We start from the raw sequence: 22,826 nt of genomic DNA, 5'->3' as shown, positions 1-22,826 counted from the left end.
CTCGCTCCTCGGGGTGGGTAAGAGATGAGTGCAGGTCAGGATTAACGATTTTATTTTTCAGTTAGGTGTGAATCGGGGGATGCAGAGCTGGTAATTTTCCAAGGGAAGAGTTAAGTTCTAGTGGTGTCGGGCGAAAATAATGACTTTTACTTGTGCTTCCTTCCTCCCCCAGCCCTGCAGAGCCGTACTCCCGTCGGGTATGATGCGCCTTACTGAGTAATGCCGTCCAACGTGTAAAGTGGGGAAACGCTGTTATCATTTGAGCAAAGATTATTGCAGGGTATATGTGGGAGGGACTGCAATGTAGTGGTTAAAGCCTGGGAATACAGTCCTGGTCGTTTGAGTTATGTTCTGAACTGTGACTCACTCTGTGTGTGTGTGGTTTCAGCAAATCATTTATGGCCTCAGACAAAGCAGATTTTTCCATTAATTTAAATGAACTGTAGATTAAACAGGTCTTCAGTGGCAGAAGAATCAACCGTTCTATGATTCAAAATTAAGATCACCTATCTACCACATAGGTGTTTCAGTAGTTATATAAACACAGCATGCCCTGGAATATTACGAAGGGTAAATTATTGATAGCAGAAAAGTGTTTAGAGACACTTGCCTTAAACACAGTGCCAAAGCGAGCAGCGTTCCCTAATCCTAACCCTAACTGTAGGCTGAGCCTTCGACAAGGCCCCCAGCCGTGGCCTAGACAAAAAAGTTCTCGCAGCGCAGCACTCTTTGCAGCCTCTTTGTGCTCTTTGCAGCCCGCGTTTTGCTTCGGCAGCCCCCTCCCAGACCTCCCCAGCTGCAGCTCTGCATTTTCTCTTCCTCTCAACCTGAACCCTTACGCCGGCACATGTCTGAGCCTTCAACAAGTCCCCGAGTCGTTGCCCAGATTAAAAAGTTCTCACAGCAGCGTGTTCAGGGATGTTTGCCTTAACACCAGGGTCAAAGCGAGCAGTACTGCAATGCTCCTCCGGTCTCAAGTGTGACACCATGCCTTGCCTGTTGCAGCAGTATTTAGGCACGCATTATACATGCTGGGTGGTGGAAAGGATTTTTATGCACTGCCTACTCCAAATATCACAGGACAGTTGGAGCTGGAAGGGACCTCTGGGGATCGTGTAGTCCAGCACGCTCGTGTGAAAACAGCTGCCAGTCCACGCTTCCGCAGAAAAGGATGGCAGGCAGAGGCTGCACTGTTGCAGCGTGCCGTGGATGCAGCAGGTAAGTGTGGCAGGACTGTGGGCAGGGGCTGGCCTTGCATGTGGCATTCCCACTCATCTCCCCGCACACACGCACCCCACACCAAGACTAGCCTGGCTTGAGCAGCTCCAGTGCTGGGCGGGGTGCTGTGGGTGTGTATATACTCAGCGGCATTTGTCTTCACGACCGCGGGGTGGCTTTTTGAAAGTTTCCCACCGAGCCTGTTCCTTTTATACGCAGCAGTGCGATGCTGCCAGCCTCTGCCCGTCCTGCCACACAAGTGTGGCAGGGCAGTCCTTCCTTCTCCACCCCTCGCCAGTCCCAGACATGGGGTTGGGGACATGGAGGGGGTGAGACATGGGGGTGGGCAGTGACTGAGAGGCCAAGCGAGTAATCACATGTTGGGGAGGAAGGGAGTAGTTGTCTGCTAGCACTGTGTACAGAGTTGAGAGATTGCTCACGACCATAGCAATGTCCTGCAGCAGGTTGGGGGTGGCAGAGGAATGTCGAGGTTTTTCGGTGGTTTGGGTTTTTTTTCTGCTGCGATGGATGAATTGCCCCTGAGGAGCTTGCCTCATCCACCTGCTTCAGGGGGTTGGAGGATAGGAACAGGTTTTGGAGTGCTCTACACAAATTTCCATGCTGCTGGGGGTGGGGGGGGTGGGCGGGGGGGCAGTGGAAGATGCTTTGCTGTTAGGAGAAAGCAGGTCCTTCTCAGTGCTTTTAGCTTACTGGTTTGAATTTACTGGTTTAATTGGGTTTGATCTAAGTCAGTGGTGAAAAGAATGGCAAATGTCTAACTGAGTAAAGGGTGGAGGAACAGGCCCACTGCCCTCTCTTGGTACAATAGATTAAGTAAAAAATAGCATTTTATACATTGACATTTCTGTTTCTGGGCATCACTTTCTTCCACTGTAATGAAATCCATGTTTATACAAGTGAAATCACATACAAACACACACCTTGCATGGAAATATCTGTGTTTCAGTGTGGTTTGCTGTATCATATCTGAGGTAACTGCGTTTTAAAGCCAAGGCAACACTTAGTAATAATAATAAGCATATCAGAAGAAACTTCAGAGGAATCAGAAAGTCTGTTCAGATAATTCCTTCCAGTCCATAGTATATTACTAATATATTTATTTTTTTTATGGTACTACTTAGTATCTCAAACTTAGGCTAGGGACCCAAACAGAGAAAGTCAGCCCTTATCCCAAAGCGTTTACAGCTTCAGTGGGAAATCAGCATGTACTCATAGTTTATCAAGCTCCTGTATATCCAGAGTAACCCAGTTCTGTGTAGGTAGCCTGAAACAAAAATCAGCTCTTTGGAATAAAAATTTTTTTATGTCATTTCCATTATCAGGTTGCTCCTCAAGCCATCATGCTGGGGTAAAGGCAGTGTGTTTACATTAGTTTGCTTGCCAATTACTTTGCTAGAGACTTCCACAAACTTCCTCTCTTTGCAGGAGCAATGGGCTGATGTCTTAAGGACTATGTGGGTATGCCTCTTTAATTGGAAGGGAATCCTCCCCAAAGTGAATCTGGTTGATTTACTCTAAATATTTAAGTGCAATTTTCTTAGTTTAACACCATCCTATTTTACTGCAGTATTGCATCTTGCCTCTGAAATTAATAGTTAACCACGGAGAAAGACAGGTCTGACAGAATGGAAATCAGGCATTATATTATCCCATGAGTCACATACATGAAGAGAACCAAACAAGTGTCAGCCAATGGCTTTGAGCCCAAAATGTGTCAAAGAGGAGATGTGTATCTTCATTTATATTAAGTAGATAGAAAGATGGTTGCCATTCCCATTAAACAGGTTGGAGTCCTGCCACTGACTTCAGTGGGAACAGGATTGGGCCCATGTGCTGGAAGCTGGCTCTGGTTACCTGTGCTGACTGTATTTTCTGTGCAGCAGGGCAACTTATATTTTAAGTTATTATCAGAGAGATTCAAGACCTCCCCTAGTTTTAGGCATTATCCTTCCTTTATTAGTTTGATAACTTGACTTCTTCAAAATGTGAGGATGCTCAGTAGTAGGCAGCAATGGATGCTTTTCTGAGTGCAGCTTTACTGAGAGTTAGTAGCGAGTGACTGTAGAGAGGGATTAGCACAGCACCTTTTCTGAGCAGGGTTTTGTGATTTCTAATTGCTTAAATTTAAAATAAAGAATGACGTTAAGGAATTAACCCCACTTTAGGCATTCAAACCACTTTCTTTGGCAGAATCCCATTTTCAGGGAAAATCTTGGCTGAATAAATGCCTCAAAATGTTTCAGAACTTTCTTGAATACCAGGAAACTTTTGTACCTCAGTTTTCTCACTCTGGGTATTCCCCCCCACAGCTTCTAATGCATCTGGCTGTAGACCTGTCTCAAGAACCACATAAATCTTGGGCTGCTGATATGTATTGGATCCCCCACGTGATTTGTACTGAAGTCCCTCAGGGAGGGGAGATGATGTGAACAAATACCAGTAAGTACACCCGAACCAGTAACTCTGAGATCAGGGCTGAATGCCAAACCTGCTGTTGGTCACTGTGTCACATATTCTGGCTTTTATATACAAGCTTATAGTCATCTCTGTCACATATACATTTTACTTTTGTTGTGTTGTCATTTATACATTAGGGTTTAATTTGCTTTGGTGGAACCAAGTTCAGTTTGGTGGACTGGGAATGTATATTCACTAACTTTTTAAAAGTTATTTTCACATTTTTATTGACATGCCAGTTCAGTTAAAACCGTGATGACAGAGTCAGGCTGAAATGAGTGTCTGTTGTTGATTCATAATTGTGCAAATTAGCATTTAGACTTCTCATAAAATAATATAAAATTTGGAAGGCTATGTGCCAGTGCTGCTTGCTTCATTCCAGTCAGCAACCCTCCTGTGTTTACTGGAACTCATGTTAAATATCAAAAGAATGGGATTGCCAGAGTTTTCATACCAAAAATTTCTTGACCTATCTTATTATTGGTTACAGAATTGGCTTATTCCAATTGTTTCTGGAGGCGAGGGGGGTTGCTATTGACTGCAGTAAAACTAGGATTTGATTCCCTAGACTGCAGTTTTAAGAATAGCACTCTATTATTTGGCTTGCTAAGTGAGGAATATGTATAATAACTCTATTGGCAACATTTATTTGAAAAAGTCAATATATGATTACCACATGAAAGCATCAAGTTCTGATTTTAAGTGAACACGTAGGTAATGTAAATAAATAAAGCTCTAGGTATACTGCTTTATGTTTGCATTGTGAGCAGTAATATTTGCAAATATCACATCAAGAATTCTGAGTTGATAAAACCAATTTAAAGGTGGCCTTTGCTAAGGTAAATTCCAAGTGGGTACTTCACGAGACCCATAACAATATATAGGTCATTATATAATACATGAAGAATGTAATTCACATTTTTAATTTAGCTCATGTAATTTATTTTGTACTTTGATTACCAAGTGGTGTAGGAAATCTGAATTTTTAGCTATCAGTAATATAACTGTAACTTTTATTAGCTAACTTGTGTGTGGATGATTTCCTTAGAATTTTAAACAGTGACAGGTGTTTCTTGACATGACTGGTGTTCGTCATGACTTTTGTTCAATAGCTGGATATATTCCTCAGTGTTCGTCAGTGACCTGAATTATCCCTGCAAGAGCTTATGAGGAACCAGCCGAGAGAGAGTTTTCATGTATTCATTTAATCAAGTGAAATTTGCTCTTCCCCTTTCAGTAGCCAACAGGAGAAGATTTCAAGTAATTAAAACATTTTAGGGCTCAGCTGAACAGTATATGTTTTGGTATTTGTATATCGTGCTTATAACTGAGCAATGTTTTTTTAAAGGTTTACATACTTCTGTGCAAGATGCCTGCTCTGTGCCTGATATGGGTTACAGGTGTCTTTTCATCGGTTTTGCTGGGCATTACTGGTTGACTTGGAGGGAGCTTCCTGGAAGGACACCGAGTCGTGTCTACCTTTTCTTTCTTGGGTATGCTGCTAATAGAAAGTTTATGTATTGATGCAGCTGCTCTTCCCTTTGCAAATCATGCAGTTGATGGTGATAGAAGCTCAGCTGGTGTCCTAGCTCTGCTTGTTCGTGCTACAGCAGGCACTGTGCTCTGGAATAACTGAGGAAACAGGGCTGAGCAAATGAGCACAGCAAGGCTCTAACATGAGTCTAGCAATGCCGTCTCCAGTGCTGCTGTGTGTGTAAAACATATGTGAACGAGAGAGCGGGTTTCCCTTTGTCAGCATGGTGCTACAGCACAGGTCATTGCAGGCCATTGGAGACAAGGAGGGATGTATTTGGAAGAAAATGTGATACTGAGGGAAAGTTAGAGAAGAGGGAAGAAAAAAGGCTGCAGTTAGGATGTAGAAGTGAGGATATTTAGAGTTTGATTCTGCCAGTGGCAAAATGTGCATTCAGCTTAACTGGATAGGGAACAAATGTTCAAGGAGAGGAATCCAGGAAAAGGAGAGAGAGGGCTCAAGAGAGAACAAGCTATCCGACATCTGCTTTTGGAGGGCCTAGCATTTGAAATGGTATCCAGCCAAGGCTTGGGCATGTGTTTGTGCTTGGTGCTGGCAGGCAGGGTGTAGGCGTGATGAGGCTACTTTATTTTTTTAGCTTTCATGCTATATAACATAATCTGTTTATTTAGAAAAGCATATTTTTGCCCCAGTCAGAGTTATTTCCCGTGAAAAGCAAAGTGCTCTTGCTGGAGGACTGCTGGGTTTTGTGAAATATGAGAACAACGAGAAAAGTTTCAGAAAATTTTGAAACGTAGGGGAATCCTTCCCTGCATTTCTTCCATCACAAGTGTCCCACCCATAATTCCAGTGTGATGGGAGAGCAGGGTAAGGAAACAATTCAGGTTTGGGGTATGTCTACATCCTGGGCACCCTTTTATGATGTACAATCTGGAATATATCCACCCACTGGAGAAGGAGACACGGATGCAAGTTAGACTGGCTAGCAGCTATCATATTAGCATTGAACACAAAACTGGGAAATAAGCTTTTGTGGAAAATTTGTGAGTTAGACTGTGCTTGTCGTCATTGGGCTTAAAATGCAAAAGTTACCTTCTGGTATTGCCATTTTACAGTGGCAAACTTGCCCCGTAAGCAACTGTGAAACCCAGTGATAGCATTTGCATGGCTGTGTGTGTATGGTGCAGCTAATTAGTACATATTGTTGCTGCAGTTCATACGAAAATTATTCTTACATGCTGAAACTCTGGCACATTGTTGCACATACAAATTAAGCTGTTGTTTATGTGTATGTAGACTTTTCTGATTTGGACACACAAATACAAGTTTTCAGGAAAATATTGCATTCTGATTAAAATGCAGGTCAAAGGATCCAAAGATTTTCAAAGCAAATTATATTTTCTGGGGATCAAAATGTATAAGCTGTACTAGAGTTCCTATTAAAATGAGCTTTATAGATTTCATATGTGACTGCATTAGTAGAGTCTATAATCTGTTGGCAGTAATGACCTTTGCAATTTCAATAATTTTATGTGCGAATAAATGGCTCATAGGCAGCTTCCTCTTCCCAGCCAAAACAATAATGCTGACTGAAGAATCGGGAGACTTAAAAAGAAAAAAAAAAAAAAAGACGGAAAAGAAAAGAAAAAAAGAGAATGACAAATGAGGAGATCTTTTTTCAATTTTTTGTCTCACTCCTTTAGCATAGTGCACTTGAGCTAGGTTTTCAAACCTTCACTATGTTCATGCTTTTTGATAAAAAAGCATTAATTCGCAGGAGGTCAGGAAAACATTGTTTGCCTTGAGAACTGTGATCAAATCATAAGTTGGCAATATTGCCAAATATCATCTTGCATACCGGAGTAGAGCTGATATCTGTGAATTGGCCAGTTCAAATCTACCTGCATGGCTGTGTGTACCCAAGAGCGTTTGAGTCTCTAGGATGGTCAGTATTCATTCAGTTCGTGTGCGTGGATGACAAGATACACCTGTGTGAGGAAAGTAAGCCAGATACTTCCAAGGCAGCTCTCGTTTAGAGGTGTACTGGAGTCACTGGCAGTCAGAGGATGGGGGGTGTGTGCCAGACACCATCCAGAGGCGTAGAAGAGGGTAACAAGCCCAGACTACCTTAACTGCAAAAGAGTGACTCAGCTGTTTCTGCAAAGTTTTGAGTTTCAGCAGAATATTTTTTCCGCTATGCTGACAGCTTTTCCACCCACGTATTGCATATGTGGCTTTGTGCCACAGAAGTATTTTAGGATTATGAAGCCTAGTGTAAATTTTTAAAGTTATGTATGAAAAAAGGGTGCCTTCTGGATCTTAAAATGTATAGATTGTGTGTACAGTGTAGACAGTAGGGGCGTCTTTGAAAAACCCAGGGATTGGGGGAGATATATCCCCATCTATCATTTACCTGTTTTTATTTATTCCACCAGAACCTAGTCAATGATGTTTTCAGACAACCTGTATCTACAGAAATAGAATTAATCTGAAATCCTCCCAAAGTTTTGGCATTGTTTTTATCATGGGGCAGAGGTAGTCATTCACATACCTGGTATATACTATGCTTTTCTTGATCCTGTTACTGTAAGGCATTTCCAAACGATCCTGCAGGGAAAATAAAGAGAGATACGCAGGGAATTAAACCTAATAAAATAAAAAGGTTTCTTAATCTGTCAAGTGTATTGCAATATTCAGTGAGTTACTATACTCAGCTAAAGATGAAATTGGATGTAGTGTGCTTGTAATATTATTCCAGCACATTGAGCCATTACATGCGAATACATCCAGTCTGCTTTGAGCAAGTCATTTGTCAGTTCTTTATGCAAGACTGTAACCCTTGCTGTCACTCTGTGACTGCTGCATGAATCAGGCATGGGAGGATGGATTGAGGAGGAGGAGGAGGACAGTTAGGCGCTGGGGTTGTGCTTGGTCATTTATGTCTTTAAGCAGCCCAGCTGTGGAATCCGAAGGTTTGCTCTATTGTCAGAAAATTTTTTTTGTGCCACAAATGCTGATACAGCAGCAAAAGCCTCTATCAAGGGCCTCACCACATCATGGGACTGGAGAAGAAAAAGAGCAGAAATCCAGGGAAGTAATGTTAGTGACCAGTAACCACCACTCTATGGCAGATCACTCTTGTAAAGCAGGCAGGGCTATGGCTTCTTTTGACTCCGTGTCAGCTGAAGGGTCAGTAATTCATTTGTGATGTCTGCAGCACTCCTCAGCTTTCTTTGGTGTTTGGATTTTGGGGTTTGGGATTGTGTTTTGTTTTGGTCATTTACGAAGTTACTTCCAAAGAAAAGATATAATACAAAATGACAGCATATATTAAGCATAAAAGCATCACTGTCCTCTGGGACCTGTTGGAGAAGAAAACGCAGAGCCACTGAAATGCAACCCCATCAACTGCCCCATCAATAGAAGTGCCCACCAGCAGGTCAGCAAATCTCTGTGGTCATTGCTGGACAGATCTAAGAGAACCAAAGGGACAAGTGACTTTTGTCCCTGGCTAGCAGGAAGACGCCAGATAGGGAAACAAGCTCACCCTTTGTTTCACCCTCAGGCTGCAAATGGACCAGGAAATAAGTCCTCCCAACACCTTACACTGGATGCTGATCATATTTTTCCTGTGTCACAATAGGGCAACTTGATTCCTCCACTGTTTCACACAGTAGTGTTAAAAGAAAAGGGAACAGCCCTGCTCCATAGCTGGAGCCTAGGCTTGGCACAGTTTATCACTCCAGGGCGAGTTTGGAGATTTGTGAGGCTGAAATTCAAAGTGAAACTCAGTGGATGTGAGCGCCATGGGAATCAGAGCAAGCAGGAGGTTTGCATGGATCCCCTTAGGGTTGGAGCTGCTGAGTTTCATATGGTGCTAAAAAAAAAAAAAATAATACAGTGTCTCTGGAAAAAAAATCTGTCTGTGTCTTGAGGCAACTGTGGGCACCTTCAGCCAGCACCTGATTCACTAGCAAACAGTTACCTACAAGGCATTTCAGCTGGCAGACACTTGTCCTAGGCGCCGTAGGCCATAAGGGCTGTTTTCATTTTAATCTATTTTTAATGTGGCGCCTTATTCCAAACTGCTGAGTTCTCACATTCCCGAGCTGTCATGGTAATAGGATTGTGCAGTCTTATTGGCTAAAGTTTTCCACCTCAAGTGCCAAAAGTTAGGCTCCTAAATCCATATTCAGATTCCTTAATGTGACTGACGAATCCCACAGGAGTCAGTAGGAACTGGACATGGTCTGCACCTTGGAAAATTAAGCCCAGCCATTAGGTGCATCAACAAAGCCTGGCTGCAGGCACCAAGATTTTCAGATGTGGGCCACCATGGATTGAGCCCAGACTATGAACATGTATCCCCAAAGGTCAGAAGGGTTCAAGTGCAGGGTTCTTTGTTCGGCCCCACTGTACCTGTTGTGAGATGAAACCTTATAGTGTGGTGACCGTGTGAACTATTATGCAATGCACAGGGCAGCTTTGAAGGGGCAGGTTCTCTTTCCTAGTGTGGCTGTCTTTCTCTCCAGAATGGCTACCAATGTCGATATGAAGGAGGGAGGCAAGGTTAATGCAAGTGGGAATTTTGTCGGGGATCTGGAAATGGAGTGCATTCAAAATCATAGCGAGCGGCAGAGAGCAACAGCATGCCTATCCCTTTCATTGACTTCCTGTCTGTGCTACTTCTCTACCCGTGATCTAACACTGCATATTTTTACTCTACTACCTTCTTCTGCTATTTCTATTTGTAGCACCCTGCTAGACTTGTATCCAAGCCAATCCAAAATTCTTCTGAAACTCCCTGCGCTAGCAGCAACACGAAAGCAGAACTCTGCAGTGGCTACAGCAGCGATAGTAGGGTTTAACTAAAGTTAAGAGTGGTGTCAGTCACTTTAGCCTTTTGAGTTTACACTGAAAATGTAAATGCCATCTGCTAAGAGAAACAGCTTGCAAAAATTGTGTTATGATGCCTTTTTTCATGACAGGCCTAACAACACTCTGTGTGGCATTTCCAGCCAACATTTGAAACAACTGATGCACTTTTATATGGATTTTGTTTTATATGGAAGGTTTGTTTTCTTGTTATTATTGCAAGATAACACATAAGGCCATGAAAGTACAATGCACTCTCACCCAGATGAGGCAGAACTTAGTACACTTTAAAGAGTGTTTTACTGCACTGTGAAAGTGTCATTTTTTTCTCCTATTTTCTACAAAGGGGAAAAAGCAGTTTTCAGTGTCCTGTTCTATCAGAAGACAAAAAACATAGAAGAGCCAAAACAGATTCCTGTAGAATGTGTCCATTCGCTAGCCAAAAGACCTATAAAGCTTCAGTGAACCACATCCTTTCATCTAAAGAGGGCAGATGAAACGAAAGACCCTTGTGCTGGTAGTGTCCCCCCAGGCACCCCAGTCCCCTGAGCCGTAAGGGAAGTGCTAACTGACTGTGGGTCTGGGTATGTGAGGCTCAGTACAGGGCACAGGTATCCGAACAGGAGGTGCCGCCATCTCTAGCCTCAAGAGCCAGACCCTGGAGCCAAAAGCAGTGCTGTTCTGCCAAGGCTTCCTAGCCTGTGGACAGGGAGGAGTCAGCAGGCCAGGCTGCTGGGACAGGCTGAGGAGATTGTAGCCCGGATAAGCGTGTGTGCCCAGGGACTGGAGCAGAAATGCGGTAAAATGGCATAACTCTTCTTTCCCCCTCATTCTCCCTATTCACATCAGGGCCACATCAAGACCTAACCTACACATCTCTCTCCCAAACAGAGAGTGCGTTTGATGTCTAGAGGGCAGACTGAAAGTACAGGTGTCTCAGAAATCTTCTTCCACTCTCTCATCCCTGCCATCCCATCAGAGCACAGAAACCTCACTCAGGACTTCATGCTTGAGTCTTTATGAGACTCGGATGGCATACTTTCCCCCAAGGACAGTGCCAGCAATACCTTGGAAGTAAAAGTAGTGCTCCTTCCTTCTGGCTGGTGTCTATCTTCTAAGTCACTGTCTTTTATTTTAGAGCATTCACTGAGGAAGTGGGAGACCTGGGTTCAATGCGTTCCTCAATCTGAGAGTGCTCATCTCTCACTTCCCATGAGACTGTCTAACTGCCAGCCGATCAGCTATTCCGGGTGAAGCTCTTCAGAGTGAAACCATGCCTTCCACTAACAGGATGTTTGCTCTCCCCATCCCACTCTTGGTGGGCAGCTTCTGTTTTAGAGTGAAGCGATCAGAGCTTCATGGTGTGAGGAGCTTCAGGCTGCATTTAGTGTTCTTGGAGCTGGTTTGCAAGACCCCATGCCTTAGGGCGTGCAGAGTCCCATCTCATCTCTGGATGCCCATGGAGGATAGCGTAAAGTGCATCTCATGGAGATGCTGTTCTGGGCAGGTGTGGAAGCAGAAAACTGGAATGTGAACCAAGGAGAGACCACAAGGAGAGTGCAGGCGGCTGAGAGATAGTGACCTCTGTGACTCTGGACTTCAGTGTCTGAGTTCAGTTAAAGTCTAGTTTTATGCGCGTACGTCCTTACTAAAACCCAACTCTGCATTTGGCTCCTTCATGTGGACAGATCCTGGTAGATCAGCCTGGATCTTCACTGCCACTTTGATAAACATTTCCAAGGTGTATTAAATGTGCTCTGTGACGTTCTTTTGTGGAGATGGTAATTTGACAGTTGTCATGTGAGAAACTAAGGTTTGCCATCTGGCCTGGCAAGACTTTTTTCTCCTTACTATTAATTAAACTGAGGTTATTGCAAAATTTTATTATGATGGTTATGATTTGTCTTGTGATAACACTGGGGCCAATATTGAGGCATGCAAAGCACCTTCCACACTGGTGATGTTAGTGGGAGGTGCAGCTGAGCAGCACCTCTTTGGACTCTGGTGTCAGCTCTAATAACAAAGTTTCAAGACCAATTCCTGCTAGCCCTATTCAGGCACCTTATCCTGGAGCAGGTTCTTCTGGTTCTGAGGGGATGGTTTCACAAGTAGGAAGACGTAGCTGGGGGGGAGGAAGGGGGCAGCTGCTTGGCCACAATAGTGTCATATAACATGCCCTGGCAGGAGATCTTAGTGACCACAGCTTTGCCCTGCTTGGTGAGACTGTGATCATTCATGGGAAAGTAGATTGGCAACAAAAGATTGTTAGAGCACAGTGAGAAAAGAAAGGAGGGAAAGGCAGTAGGGCTAAAGCTGAAATCATCTGCAGGAAGGAGGTGCTGATGATGGCTGGGGTGAGGAAGAAGGAAATTAAGCTTTTCTGGTGGTGGGACACCAGGAGGTGGCTGTAGTCTGTTTGGGATGGATGTGTGCAGTATTTTGCAGTTTAACCTGTTTCCAGTCCACACTCAAACCCAGCTCAGGGCCCTTGAGTGTCAGAGTCCCTTGCTCATTCTTCAGTAGTCTCCAAACCGTGACTGCAAGTATGCTGATACTGGTAGGTTTGAAGAAGATATCTGGGTATGAAGTTGGTGAGAAGTCATCCCCCGGCACTAACTCTTGACATCTTTCCCTTCTCTGTCAGAGGCTTGAATGCTTCTCTCCTCAGAGTTAACTCAACAGCTTCACAAGAGATTCAATAATATTTATTTTTACCCAAATCCCTCGAAGTCTGAGGGACTGGAGACAGCATCAGTTTGAGATGAACAGCCAAGAAAAGTAAATCATCCTTGGGTCAGGGTGAACTCTCATTTGAAGAGGCCACAGATGGCAAAGATGTTCATGAATCAGCAGTTTCACAGACCTCTGCCCATTCAGAGAGTAATGTGTGTAAACAGACATGAAAACAGCACAGAGCCACAGAGCGTTCCAGATCTTTCTTGTTCCCTTCGCACTGCGGAGGGCAACCTCCACAGAGGAGCCACAGAGAAGGAGAGGGCTGAGGTGCGGGGCACTGAGCTAGTCCCAGAGATGGTCATCCTACACCCTCTGCTGCAGCTGTGCAGGAGCAAGAGAACGGGGTGATGGCAAGACACTGTTCCCTGTGTCCCTGTTCACCTGACAGCACACCCAGGTGTGCTCTTCAGTAAAGGAGACAGCTACTGACAAGCCTGGTGTCTGAGATAAAGGTAAGGAAGGAAGGGTTAGGCAGGGACACGAGCTGTTGCACCATTGCACCGCTGCAGGTGCGGAACAGCTCCTGTAGATTTGGGTTGCGTGGAGCAGGCCTGCCCCACTGGGCAGCTGCTCTCAGCAACTGATAGGTGAGGAGGAGGGGTGCAGCAAGCTGTGGTGACGCGATCCTGCTCTTTGATACCTGCGTTGGATCCATGCGCCTATGAGTCTGGGACCTCGGCAATCCATCAGGGTACTGATTTCGTCGCTGTGGTCCTGTTCCCTGCTTGTAGGATTGTCTGTCCTTCCCTGCTGTGCAAGGGAAACAGGACTGCAGCAGAGGCCACCGTATCTATAGGGCACAGAGCTCCCAGCTGGGTGGGACAGCTAAGAGAAGCAGGGGGGCGTCTGTGCAAATCTGGAGCGGCTGTGCCTGTGGCAAGCGGAGGTTACACACAACTGTCCCCAGCCTATGGACGGGAAGTTGTCCTGTGCAAAGGTGTCCTCTCAGGCTCTCAACAGACTCAAGCAGCCTTCCCTTCATCTTGCCCTGGATTTTTTTTTTTTTTCCCTATCACAGTCACAAAAGCTCTTCAGAAATTACTGTGTAATTCCATGGCACTCAGAATGACTGCAGGCCAAGGGTGTGTGCTTGGATGAAGCGTGCCTTACCCCGGAGAAACCCCCAAAACTCCTGCCGAGCTGGTGCGGGGGGATTCTTCCTGCCCCTCTTTGATGCTTGCTAAATGTTATGCCCGGAGAGTGCAACACCAGAGGGCTGTGCAGAGGACCCCCGCCTTGTTTCACTTGTGTTGTGTATTCTAGGATCTGCTGGCTAGGAGGGCTCCCAAAGAGATGCGGCATCACTTCCATTCCTGCCTGAATGTAAGCCCTGGGGGCTGCTTCTGCTGTAGGATAACATGTCAGTGGTGAGAGCTGGACAAGCCAGAGACTGTGCCTGAATTGTTTGCGAGACTTTTATAGACTGTCTATCTGGGATGAAACACAGAGCTCGGATCTTCAAAGCACTGTGTGGGATGGCAGCTGTGGGACTCCCATTAAAGATACTAGGCATCACATGACTGAAAACGTCTGTAACACCAGTGTGTTTCTGCAGAGGAATAGCTGGTGCTGGGGCTGCCGAGACAAAGGGAAGTGGAGGAAAATGAACTCCGCCATGCCCCCAAAAACACCACCTCAGAAAACTTCAGCTGTAGGGCTTCTGTCTTTTTTTTGTAAGGAGGAATTATAGCAGGTATCACGGGAGATGTAAAGGAACATGTGAGACATTGGGATTTATTGTCAGCAAACGAGATGCTTCAAATTCACTGCAAAGTTGAAGAACATCTAACTCTGTGAAGAACTGAGGGAGTTAAGTGGCGTAAATTGAATTAATGAGACTGTGAAGTTAGAGCATCTGGTTGCCATCCACCTTTCCGGAGAAGAGAAAAGGTTCTCAGACAATGTCTTCATAGGGCATAGAGAATAGGGACTGAGCACAGTCACAGAGTGAGAAGTTGGCCACCAGGCAAAGACCAGTGATTGTATCATAGACAGGGAGATGGAGTCGGTCTGGTTACACTGCGTTCTGTAACTCTTAGAAGACACTGATGGATGAAGACAATGTAGACAGACTCTCTTTTTCTTACTGTTTTGACATCTTTCAGGCTTTAACATGAACTAACTACTATTATACTAATTTTACAGATGGGGACAGACAGGTTATGTGACATGCTCAAGATCACATGAGCAGTCTGTGTCAGAGTGAGAAACTGCACCTGGCTCTCTCACTTGTGAGGTCGTTGCTTTTGGCACTGCATACTCCTGACTGCAAACACCACATCCAGATTGACTTTGCCTGTGTCCTTTCTATGCCTACAAATAGTAAATTTTTTGAACAAATCAAAGAAACAAAGTCACTTCTCCAATTTATACGTCCAATCGTCTGTATGCTGTGGCATAATGTACCTTAGAGGAGTCTGCAACTAATACAAGTAATTAACCCTTGCTGCAAAGACTCTTAGACTTCACTAGTTAGGAATCTGAGTGCCCGATGTTGTGAGATTCAGAATGGATTTGGGTGATATCTGCAGGATAAATTAACTTACAACCAAGATGAATACTGCAAACTCCTTGGTGCCATTGTCATGATTTAGCTACCACTGGAGCTTTAATACCAGTAGAGAGGAGTCAGGGAAATAATTAGGTAGGAAAAGTAGCCATCAGCTATTGCAGAGTGGTTCCTTGTGGTTGTCAGTTTGCCTCCTCCACTCAAAAAGGCTTAATATAAAGGCTGACAAAGGAGTGGGTATCCATAGTTTGTTGGGACATGTGCAGGTTCTAGGGATGTTCTTGGTCTTCAGCTTCATTGAAGATCAGCAGGAGTGGGATTTTTCAAAGTGCCCAAGGAACCATTGGTCATGGATCCCAAGGCACAAGACACCTGAGGCACATCTGATGATAGTCCTATTCTAAGCAGCGCAGCTACTGAAAGCCCAGCTTTCAGTGGAAGAATCTATCCTTTTGACTCCAGTTCCCAAACTTACTACTGACTTCTGCTGCTCCAGATATGTGCTGTGGGCTGCTGCTTTTAACCTGGCAGTGTTGCCAGAGGCACTGGGCACCTGGCATTTCATGACACCAAAGGAACAGCCATTAATTGAAACTCATGAAGCAAACAGCCTCTTCTGTGCTGTGGCTCTTGTTTTCAGCTCTTCAGCTCTGAAGCAAGGCTGACAATTTTTGCTGGTTTCTCAGACCTCCTATTGAGTTTTGTTAATTAATATTTGTGAGGTACTTAGATGTTTTCAGGTTTATGGTGATCCAGAGTACTATTATTACTGTTGGTATTATTAAGACTAATAATACTGCTAATAACCTTAGTGAGCCTGGCAAAATTCAATTTGACTAAAATCCTTGCCACAGATGAAAAAAACTAACTTCAGTGATGTGAGGGGGTACGTGACTCAGTTACCAGTAACTGCTGTTTACAAGGGGCAGGAAGAGTATATTTGCTCAAATGAAAAAAGGTCAAGGCAGAGGCCCATTTGCTGTTTGTTAATAAGTAATCTAAAGTACAACACAGCTTTACTGTAACAAATCAGCTTGGCTTAGCTTTTCTTCCATCACCATTATTTCCAATCCAGTTCTGGACTAAAATGCCAATTCAAAAATAATCCACATTCTCATAGATTATTTTCAGCATCTCCAGATCTATGGAGAGTATTTGTAACTGGGGAACAACAGCAGCAAACAGAAAAAAAACCCCTTTCCATATTTTTGCAAGTGTTTGTCTCAGGACACTGTAGGCAACCAAGGTTGAAATATCAGATAGGGCATTATTTATCTCCTGGGAAATTCTCCTTTAGGCTCAGACCTGTGCATCTTCCCTATGGAATTGTGCCAGTCAAGAGCTGTGGTGTAGCTGGCCCACTTACAAGCCACCTCGCTAAGTTACTGATGTAACTTACAAAACGACCTACGTCATCTCTGAATCTGGCTCACAGTCAACAGTTAAAATTCAAACATGGGTGCTAGAGAACATCCTTCTTCCAAGTGTCTGAGTGTATGTGCACTTTATGCATTGTGACCCCTGCCCTGTCATTGTCTTTTGCAAAAAAAAAAAAAAAAAAAAAGGTCATTTTCCAAGCAACACTTGTCTTTAGCCACCAAGCAGTATTCTGGAAAAGGGCTGGAGTCTGTCCTTTGTGGTTTGTCTACTGGCTGCAGGTAGGATTCACTAGAAAAGGTTTTGCCATTAATGAGCCACTTAAAGTGCTTATCAAAAAAGCAATACTGGTGCCAGCTGCCAGCTAACCACAGCTTCTCATTTGTAACCCTTGGTGTTCATGTCCTTCAACTGTACTGGCCTGAGGCACACATCTAGTCCTCAAAATAGGGAATGTGATGTACACAGTGCTAGAGCAGATGTAGTCAAAGCGCAGACAGCATGGCAGTGTTGGCATGCACCCTCAATGCCAGTTTGTGAGAGTGTTTTGTCTTATGCATAGTTATTTCTTGAAGGAGGGTAGCAGGGGCACACACACATACACACACACACATGCACGAGGTCACCTTTGGAAACAGAAACCATGCAGCTTGCAAACTACAATTCCTAGCTTCCTGAAATGCAATTTTGAAAGGCAATGATCCTTTAACAAATCAACAACCCCTGCTCCGGCAGTCCCAACTGCCTGTTAACCCGGGGGGAGGGAAAGAGGTTGGTGAGGAAAGATTTTTCCTTGCAGAGCAGGTCACGTTTGGCTGTGAGCTCAGAGCATCTTTCCAGTGCCAGAGCCTTAACAAAGAGTATTCTTGAGCTCTGTAGTCCTAGAGGGCACCAGGGCCTGCCTCCGTCCAAGGCAGGGCCACACAAACAGGGAAGGGGAGGAATGGCTTTCAACAGAGCTGCCTCTCTGCTGCCAAGCAGAAGACAGTGATGCTGAGCAGCAGATGCTGATGTGAGGAAACTGTAGAGTATATAGGGAAGAACACGTGGGAGCTGTTGTAGGGTCTTTGTAGCGGGATGGGAAGAGCATTTAGGCAACTGAGTGCTCACACACATCAGAAAGCAGCACCAGTGGCTCCTAGCTGCCAGGAGAGGGGTATTTGGATGCCCCAGAGCCCTCATGTTTGCCTTACTGTTCTGCGTTATTGACACAAGAGAAGAGGAGGAGGGAGGGGTGGGGAAGAGGGGAGTGGAGGACACACAGTGTCCTGGGGAAGCAGGCATGGCTGGTGCTGCCCGGTGTGTCTGTACCTGCATGATGGGCTGCAGCTGGGTGGTTGGCAAGCAGTACAGTTCACAGAGATACTTGACCTGATCTGATGTGTGCAGGAGGTTCATCCCAGAATACCTGATGTGGGCAGCAGGGAGTACAGTGGAACCAATGCTCGCTTCTGTGAAATTTGCCTGAGCTGGGGATCTGGGCAAGTATCTTGTAGCTTAAGCAAGGTTAAGTCCTAGATCCCGTGCCTCCACACTGCTCTGAAGGAGCACGTGGCCATGCCATACATCACACGTTGTGGCAGGGAGAGCAGTAAGTGTTACTAGCTGGCAGCCTTTGCAGAATGGTGATGCCACATGAAAACACACGTGTTCGTTACTCATGAGATACACATTTACTGCCCATCCCTGCCTTTCTACAGTAGTATACACCCAGGGTGGTGGAGCTTTCTGCTTCTGTCCCTGGATGTTGTGCTGTTTCCTCTTGTGCTTTGTTCTGGGTAACATCTGTTGTTTCTGAGTTGCCTAGTGAGTTGCAGGAGTCTTTAACAACACTGATAACACTGCACTCATCCTCTAAAGACCAGTGAGCATTTACTTCCCCGTACAGCAATGGGAAAACCAGGGTACCAGGATGTCAGGTGACTCTCCTGAAGCAGTGGGATTAGCTAGAAAATGTTAAGTACTCCCTGAACCCAAGCCTGAGCATTAGTCATCACTGCCATGTCACCCCTCAGTGGCATCACAATAGTGAACTTCTGGACTGTACAGTCTTTTGCAGACAAATGAGAGGCATTTAATGAAAAGCAAGCCCCGTGCTGCAACCACCACTGTAGAAACATACACTCTGTTCTAACCGGTAGCCAGGGTGCCTGGGAAAATATGCAGGTGGTTTCAGAAAATCATAAGTAGCCTATTATCATACAGGAGAGGGGGAAGAAAACCGGGGAGTTTTGCCCCATGACCATCTGTTAATTTTCTCCTGAAGCCATTATTGATTTGCACAAGGTGGCATACTAATGCCCTGCAAACAGTGCTGTGAATCAGAGCTCTGCACTGCTGTTGCTGGACCAAGCAAGCTTCACTGATGGGAAATGGCATGGTGACATGCTTTCTCAGCTTGTACCTTGGAGCTTCATGCACCTGCCGATCATCAGCCTCGGAGAAAGTTCTTCTGTTCTTCCATAAATGCTATGCTTTGCTGCACTTCAGTCTGTGGCAGAGGTGAGCCCCTCTTGTTTACCCACTGGCTGCCTTCTGTATAGTTTGTATAGCCCATAGCCCTTCTTATGAAGAGAGGTCTTGCTCATAAACTGCCATATTTGCATGCATTTAGAGATACTCAGGTATCTAGCTATGCTTCAGGAGTAGCCCAAGATCACCACACAAAGGCTATGCTATTTTAGGGGTCAAGTGCTAAGACTGCTCCTTGTTCGCCGTCCCCTTTGGCCCTTACAATTTGACCAATGCGTACACATGTGCGACAATAAAAATAACTGACGAGCCTTCATGGCAACAAGTGTCAGCCTTTTGTATGTGCCCTGTGGTATCCATAGCCCTCTGTAGCTAATGGTGGTCTTGGGGTTGGACCCCACTAGTGACTGTGTTTCTGCTTCTGCTTTGTGCTGTGCTGTGGAGGAGACGAGTCTCTTAGAGCAGCAGCTGTAATGCCTTACAGCTTGGTTGGGAGCTGCCCCTGCTTTCAGCTGGAGAGTCCCTGGTATTGCCTGCCATGGCGAACGTAATTGAAATCCAAAGATGAGCTGTGGCGTTGTTGGTAAAAAAGTGGTGGGGCTTGTTTTGGCTGAAATACACAATTCAGAAGCATTTTCCCAGCTTTCTCTTTTTTTTTTTTCATTCTTCTGAGGTATCAAATCATGGCACGGGGGCAATGTGAACAGCTTTGCTCTTTATCCTGGCATCTCAGACAGAAGGAAACCTGAGAGCCTTTATAGAAGCAACTTGGCCTGTGCCTCTCTCCTGGTGTTTTCTGTGTGTGTACTGGGTGTGCTGAGTGGTTTCCAAAGGAACTTTCTGAGCACTGCAGCAAATGGGGAAATTCACTGTGGAAGAGTCGCTGCAGTAAGTGAAACTCAGAAACAACTTTTGCTTTGCATTTGTGAGCAAAATATGGTGTTTTCCAAAGATTTTTTGTGTCAGAATTACCAATTTCTACCATCACAAATATAATTTGTGTAGAAAAAATGGGAAACAACTAGACCAAGCTGCACACTGTCTTGAATTTGGTCCCAATAGAAGCTTGTCCAGTTGGATGTTTCCTCAGAGAAATGTCATCATGTGTGCATTTTAATGGTAAAATAATTCTTCTGCTCATGAAAAAAATGTTTTTAACAACTATGAGCAATGCAAACAGATACAGGAAGCATTTTGCTATTCAATGATCTAAATACATTTTCCCCCCTTTTTTAGAAGAAACAAAGCTGTTTCCTTTCTCCTTAAATGGTCCTGGATGAGACAAATGCACCAATGCTTGTTAGGGAGAGAGCATTATTAGGGAGGAAGTTGATGTGCTGCTGGGGTAGGGGAAGGTTTTGTTTCTCTGTAGCGATAGCAGCAGTACAGGTTTTCCCAATGGCTTTCTCCCTTAGCACATGCTAACTCATGAAACTCCTCGTGTTATGCACCAAGACCTGAGTGCCCAGGCTGAGTGACTATGCGGTGTAGACATTTGCAGATGCAATTACAAATTTTTGAAGTTGTACCCAAGAGTACTTTGATGGCTCAGTATTGAGTTCTGTGTTTCTTGATTTCTAGTGCCCAGTGTCTGACTTTAGAGCCAGCAATCCCTGCAGTGTGCCTGAGGCAAGCCTGGCACTGCCACACAAGGACCAAAACTTCCAGTGTGGTGGCCAGAGAGAATAGGGAAATTTTAAGTCTTAAATGCTACTGCTGCAGTGACCCAGCCCAGCAGCTCCTCTGGAAGGTGAGTAGAGACAGTCTTTCTGTCACAGCTAAGATGTCTAATCTGAAACATGGATTACCAGCAGCCAGGAAGTGACAAACAGGGTCACTGTTCTCCTCAGGCTGTTTGTTCCCATCTGCCACCTCTAGCAGAGCACCCAAACCACAAGGCGGGGAGCTGGACCCTCTTAGCCCATTCCCTGCTGAGGATCTGCTGCTCTACAGCAACGTGCTGTTGACTCATTCGGCTGGAAAGCAAGTGCACATGGGGGAGCATGGCTGTCTTGCCTGCTGGTTTGAGCATTCACATGGGAGTTTGAGATTCTGGACTCTGCTCCCAGGACTGTTTATGCATTTTACACGAAACAGTCACCAGGTAACATATAATCCCCGATCAAAGCCCTCAGGGGATTTAGGCAAAGCAACGCCCAGTTTCTGGATCCTGATCAGTCTCAGGTGTGAACTGGGCTGAGCTGCTTGGCCCTGTCAGGACTGGGACAGTTCTGGACATGCATGAAGGTAGAACTCTAGATAGCTGATGAGCTTGAAAGTATTAAAAAAAGTTGGAGATTGAAGGGGCCAGATAGTGGGAAGGATTTAGGAGCTGCAGTGGGATGTATATGCCAACATTTCAATCTGAAGTACAGATTTAGGGTAAAACATCAGGTGCTCCAGTAACAAAGTCCTCTTACAGGGCAACAATTGTTCTCACAGATTCCTGAAGTGGAAGCTTATTTACATAACCATTTTATGTGCTTTTTTAAAAAAAAGAAGTCCCATCCTAGCCACTGTGTTTGCTTGGATTTGTTTCCACTAGGCTGCATGTGCCGAGCTGCACAATGGTGGCTGCCGTATGAATAGCTTGTTATTCTTACCAAGCGTGACAACTGCTGTAGCGAAATCAAGAGCAACCTGCTCTAATGTAAACTGATTTCAGATTGCCCCTGGCAGTCCCAGCTACCTCATCTAACCTCTTTTTTTTGCCAGTTTTTTTTTCTTTTTTTCCTTTTTCTTTTTTTTTTTTTTCACTGAAGACGTACCCTGTGCTTTCTTATAAGGTATTTTATCATGCTGGCTGTTACACTAGTGTCTACGACCTGCAGATGAGCTTCTCTGGTATTATCCTTGGTGCAATGCAAAGCCACTTGGACCCTTGGACCCTCCAGCAAATGCAGACTTCATCTGCCTGTCCACTCCAGGGATGAGCTCTGTAGTGGCTGATTTTATCCAAGAATATCTGGCTACAAAGCACCGCAGATGTGTGTCTGGCTCTTGATGGGGCTGTTGCATCTTTGATACCCCACCTGCATGTTTGGAGAGTGCTGCAGGGCTGGATAAATGCAGACAAAGAGAGGCTTATTCAGAGCGACACTGTTGTCACGCTGAATACAGGCCAGATACCAAGTGGGAAGCAGTTGTGTTGGTAAGGGAGCAGGGGGCATCAGAGAGTGGATTTGGGGCAGGGAGTGCTGTGGGAGAAGCAGTCCAATTTGCCGATCAAAGCTGCCAGATCAGTGTGTATGATGGGTGTGATATAAATTACTATCTATAAATAAATACCACAACAGCATTTTAATGAGTTGTTTTCTAGTAGCACTTGTCCAGGCTGGTAGTGCTATGTTACGGCTGGAGAAGTATCTCCAAGCAAGCTTCTTGGCTAAACCTTCATAAACACAGTCTCACCCAAGATCCAACTCTGATTTGTTTGGATAAGAGGTTTTGCTTGTTTGTTTCTGAGCATACTTTCAAATATATTTGGGTTTTTACTTTTATTTATTTATTTTTTCCTTCTTGGCCCAGGTTTTGTGTTGGTGTCATAGAACCTAACTGATGCAGAGGTAGGGGACACATCTGGTGGCTTTTCTGAGCATTCATTGTTGTTCTCACAATAAGAAGCTTGCAGAAGGGCTGGGTCATCTGGGGCTTTGGGGGTGGGGG

Source organism: Accipiter gentilis, chromosome 7 (assembly GCF_929443795.1).
Source record: "Accipiter gentilis chromosome 7, bAccGen1.1, whole genome shotgun sequence".
NCBI lineage: Eukaryota > Metazoa > Chordata > Aves > Accipitriformes > Accipitridae > Astur > Astur gentilis.
This window is presented reverse-complemented; position numbering follows the sequence as displayed.